This window comes from Mercenaria mercenaria, chromosome 16 (genome assembly GCF_021730395.1).
Source record: "Mercenaria mercenaria strain notata chromosome 16, MADL_Memer_1, whole genome shotgun sequence".
Taxonomy (NCBI): domain Eukaryota; kingdom Metazoa; phylum Mollusca; class Bivalvia; order Venerida; family Veneridae; genus Mercenaria; species Mercenaria mercenaria.
In genome coordinates, this window is record NC_069376.1 from 6,459,840 (window position 1) to 6,465,839 (window position 6,000).

Here is a 6,000-nt window from a genome sequence, read left to right on the forward strand (position 1 = left end):
CATTTGAAAAAAACTTCGAAAGAGGCTACTCAGAGATCATTTGTGTAAAGTTTTATCAAAATTCATTCAGGTTTGCGTAAAATAATTTTAAAATCTGGTCAGCAGTTTCACCCAGTCAGGCACGAAGATTTTTAATTTCCACAATATAAATAAAGGGAAAAGTGACCAAGCCCCCGGCGGCCATGTTTTTTGACGAATCGTTATAATTTCAACAAGGCATTCTGAAAGACAGCTAAATTCTCCGCCACTGGAACGGATAGTGAAAGGGTAAACCTTGGACCTTGAGCTGTGACCTTGACCTTGATATGACATGGTTGAACAATGAATTCTGTACATCGTCTAGATGAGATGATCATTTGACCCAAGTTTCATAAAAATCCTAACAGGTGTTTAGGAGATACAGAGCTCAAACATTTGACCTTGAGTTGTGACCTTGACCTTCAGTTGACATGGCGGACTTATGAGCTCTTGAAATCCTTCAAGGGGTTTAGGAGATACAGAGTGGACACAAAGTGGAAGGCTCAAACGTTAGACTCCGAGTTGTGACCTTAAACTTGAGCTGGCATGGCTGACTTATCAATTCTGCACATCGTCTTGATGACGTGATCATTTGGCCAAAGTGTTATAAAATTCCTTCAAGGGTTTAGGAGATATAGAGCGGATACGAGGTGTGATCTTGACCTTGAGCCGAAATGGCTGAATCATGGCTTCTGCACATTGCCTTAACAAGGTGACCATTTAAACCAAGTTTCATGGTTATCCTTCAAGGGGGTTAGCAAATACAGAGCGAACACGAAATGAAAGGCTCAAACCTTTGACCTATAGTTGTGACCTTGACCTTGAACCGACATGGCTGACTCGTAGGTCCTGCACATCGTCTTGATAAGGTGATCATTTTATCAAAGTTTCATAATCATCCTTCCCGAGGTTTAAGAGATACATAGCAGACACGACATAGAAGGCTTAAACCCTTGACCTTGGGCTGTCACCTTGACCTTGAGCTGTCATGTTTTACTCATGGGTTCTGCACATTTTCTTGATGAGGTGATCATTTGACTCAAGTTTCATGATTATCCTTCAAGGGGTTTAGGAAATACAGAACGGACACGAAATGGAAGGTTCAAACATTTGACCTTAAGTTGTGACCTTGACCTTATATCGGCATGGCTGAATCATGGGTTCTGCATATTGTATTGATAAGATGATCATTTGACCCAAGTTTCATGAAAATCCTTCAAGACGTTTATGAGATACGACGCGGACACAAAATGTTATTGAAGGACGAAAGATGGATGGACGGAAGGACGAACGGACGGAGACCATTCCTATAACCCGCCCCCACCACCTACACCACCACTTATGGCGGTGGATTCACAGTCTTGGTAACATGTCACATAAGGACCATTTGGATAAAACATGTTTAAAATGAGGCAGCAGTTTCACACAAGAACATTTTAAAAATTTCAACGATATAAATATAGGGGAAAGTGGCTACGCCGCCCTGGCAGCCATGTCTTTTGGCAAATCGGTATAATTTGAAAAATCTTGGTAGAGTGGTCACACAAGGACCATTTGCGTAAAATTATTTTAAAATCTGACTAGAAATTTCACACAAGAAGATTATTTTTATTTCCACTATATATATAGGAAAAAGTGACCACGTCCCCCTGGAAGCCATTTTGTTTTTGACGAATCGGTATAATTTCAACAATTTTGATTGAGAGTCACACAAGGACCATTTGTATAAAATTATACAGGAGTTTCACACATGCCAAGAAGATTTGATTTTTAAATTTCCACTAAACACATATGAGCCGTGCCATGTGAAAACCAACATAGTGGCTTTGCGACCAGCATGGATCCATACCAGCCTGCGCATCTGCGCGGTCTGGTCAGGATCCATGCTGTTCGCTAACATTTTTTCTAATTCTAATAGGCTTTGAAAGCGATTCGCTAACTGTTCGCTAACAGTTTCTCTAATTCCAATAGGCTTTGAAATCTCAAAATTATATTTAAAAGTGACCACGCCCTCTGGCAGCCAATTTTGACGAAACGGTATAATTTGTTTAATCTTGGTAGAGGGTGACATAAGGACCATTTGTGTGAAATTATTTCAAAATCGGACCAACAGTTTAGGAGGAGTTGTCGTTTAAAGATTTTTCTATTTTTAGTTCTGGCGGCCCATATGTGCAACCAAGCGAAACCGTTTGAACAAATTTGGTAGAGGACCATCCAAGAAACACCCATGCTAAGTTTTATCAAAATCCATTTAGTGGTTTTGGAAGAGATGTCTTTTAAACACAATTGCTGACGAAGGACGGACGCATGAACGGACGCCGGACACGAGGTGATCACAATAGCTCACCATAAGCATTGCTCAGGTGAGCTAAAACCATTAATGTTTTTATTGTCTATGGATACTACAGACACACTTCTGTTCTTCCTAACATTTGAATGCAGTCTTCCAGGAAGAACCTTTTTTTCTACAGAGACTATAAATCATGTTTAATAAAAGGCAATCCTCACTAAAATTAGCCAGCTTCCTCGTGAAAACAATAAATTGATAAGTACATATCTACGGACTTAACAATCCAGTAAGGATTTCGAAAATTTGAAGCAACGGTAATAAATTTACCGTAAAAAAGAAAAGAAAAAAAAAAACAAAAAAAAAAGCCTCACAATATATATCTTTGTTAGAATAAAATACATTTATCAAGAAATTGTTACAGAGCAGTACAGCTCTATGGACTTTAAAAAGACCCTTTCTACTGAACAATAGCGGGTGATATCTGCTCTTACTAGTCTTTACTTTTTTTCAGTGATATATTAAACAAAGTAAATTGTATTGATAACAGTAAAATATTCCTAAACAGCCATTTTCAGGCGTTTTATGATAAATATCTTTAAAACAAAACTCTAAAAAAGGAATACCAATTAAAGTCATAATCAGGCAAATTCAAACCCCTTTTCAAGTGTTTCTAACGACTGCGCGCTCTAGTAGAAAGAAGGTCTTAAAACGTTCAGTAAAGTAATTTCTGAAAAACACGTTTTTATTGATATACTAGAAAATTTCAGCCAAAAAAAAAACAAACAAAAAAACCCCCCAAAAAAAAAATCAAAACGCGAGGTGTATGTATAACTGAAAGAAATTTTAAACAACTAATTGTTATAGTATGTAATGGTTTGTATATGATGATTGCATTTATTAATTCAAAGCATTTTTTTCTCACAGATTTTTTTTTTGTATATTACGAAGTGTCGTCCATATTCCTTGCTAATTTCTTATCGCTGGAAATCTGTCACATCAGGTAATTTATGGTATAAAGTCTTGCCACCGGAAGTAGTTCTGTCCTTAATTTGTGCTCATAGATTCCCACCGGAAGTAGTTCTTTTCCTTAGTTCTGCTTGAAAGTTGCCATCGGAAGTAGTTTTGTCCTTAAGTAGAGATCAAAGATATTTTCTGCATTCTTTCTTAAATGGAGGGGGAAAAAGCTTCTTCATCTATGAATGTGGGTCTGAAAAAAAAAACATTTGCGATTATGTACATTTCTTTTACATTAAAATTTATATATTTTGCGAATGTCACTGAAGAAATTAAATTTATACCAAATTTTACCAAAGCATAAGACCAGCCTTAGCACATACATTTTGTCGAGCCAGCCCCGGCATACAACATTACACTCATATTATTGGACAAACGGCACTATAATTTTGAATTTCGAACTAGCTAAAAGTATGTTTTTCCACCAAAACATTTCCAACTGAAATTTCTAAAGTAAAAGGAAATGAGCATTAAATATAACACAGTAAGTTTTTCTGAATATGATGAAATATAAATAAAATGAGCCGCGCCATTGGAAAACCAACATAGTGGCTTTGCGACCAACATCCGCGCCGTCTGGTCAGGATTCATGCTGTTCGCTTTCAAAACCTACTTTAATAAGAAAACAACCGTTAGTGAACAGCATAGATCCTGACCAGACTGCTTGGATGCGCAGGCTGGTCTGGATCCATGCTGGTCGCAAAGCTGGTTTTCTCATGGTGCGGCTCATACGTTTTTTCTGGAACGCAAAGACCCGCATTTAAATGCGTCTTGCATTTTCCTCCTGTCTAAATACTTTTGCGGCTATAATATACATTCGATAAAATATGAAATTTCAAGAAAATGTAGCAGTTTCAGTTCATTTATCGTTTGATGTAATTCGCCGTGTATGCACCCACGATACGCTCAAATGTAGCCCATTTCAATATATGGCATGTAAACGTAATTTTTGTGGCAGATGTAAGCTGTATTGATGTTCAATTTCAAAGAGAAATATACGAGGATGATTTAACGTTTTGTTTATATGCTTTTTAAGTAGATGCTTGCTAATATGAAAGTGTAAGTAAATATTTCCTGATATCTACCCTCACAATACTAGCGTTTTCATCACGTGTCTTAGTCACGTGACCATGATGTCATTGCACACACGTTTTGGAATTGTGACTGCTTTCAGACACCTTACAGAGACGGGTAATCTCACAAGAAGTAACAGACTGAAAAATGAACGTGCGATAGAAAATAGCAGCAGAGGCATTAAATTACCTTCTAATCTCAAACAATGCATCCGGGCTTACTTCAAAAGTGGCCAAATCATGTATTATACACAATTAGTCACTTAAAAATCCTTATTAAAATTAATATTATAAATAAATGTCCAATCTCAGAAAACATACAAAAACTAGGTTTATTCTGCGGACATGTTAACACCACTTTTTTATTATTTTTTTAAGCAAATATATGGATGCCCTTTTGAACATGTGTCGATGACAGAGTGAAAATCTAGACAGTATATAAAAATAAGTCTGATGTGTTGGAATTTATAAATATGAAACAAAGAGCAGCCGATTTTTTATTGGTCTATAAACAAACATCATGCAATATGTCGAGTATTCTTCAACTCGTTTTCAAAAGTTGCATAATATTGACAAAATGTAAGCCGGAGTTATGAAACTTGTTCTGTGCGATCATCTTGTAATGCCAAATAATTAACCATTAATTCTATAAGGTCAAATTAAACTGCATAAGGAATGCGTAAAGTAAAAGCGGTTGAGTAGACCATTGTCGTTTTTGAAAGACCTGAACAAATGCAATATATAACCACAAATTCTTACTTGAAAGGGGACATAATTTCGACAAAATCAAAACTAGGGTTATACCACTTGTCCTGTCACGTCATTTTATGTTATCTCGCCTCCTACAAGATTCTTGCAAATTTTTATTGGTCAAAAGACGCCACGTGGAGACAGGATAATTCTATATCCTGCTAGTACATTACAGATATGAATTTTGATTAAAAACAAAAATGGCTGCCGCATCGCTAGGGTAATTAAAACAAGTCAGATTATAAGCCCAAACTATAGATATCATTTCCGAGATAAAAAAAAATAGTGTTTTCTTACCGCACTTAATTTCCTACCTAATTAAGGTTCGTGAAGTGAGTGGAAATTATATAGAAGAACAGTAACTCTGTATGGTACGGCCGCGATTGACCTTGACCGTTGACAGGTTGAAATGTTGTTTTAGTAAAATCACCGTAAAGCAAAGGAGTTAAAACATTTGTAAAACAGCAGTTTGTTGTAGGAACATTTAATCTACCTGCAAGATAAAGGAATTAACAGGAAACGGGACTAAAGCGGAGGTTTAAGACATTTCTGACATTGTCTAAAATCTGATGATTTTTCGAAAGGATGGAACGTAAAAGTTTTTCAAAACCAGTTCATAACCTGTATAAATGAGCTTCTGTGTTTTGTGATTCTGTCAAAATACAGTTCATTTTTCATTTTATGGCTGGTGTTAATCAACTATAATCAAAGCATGAAGACCAGGGAAGATTTCAGGATTCCAGTCTGCACTGTAAGTAGTCCTGGCTTCCAAAACTCTAAATGCCGCTTTTTTATATTTTATTTTTTTCATAGTTGCGGCTTTAGAGTTTTGGACCAGGCCTACTATGAAACCAT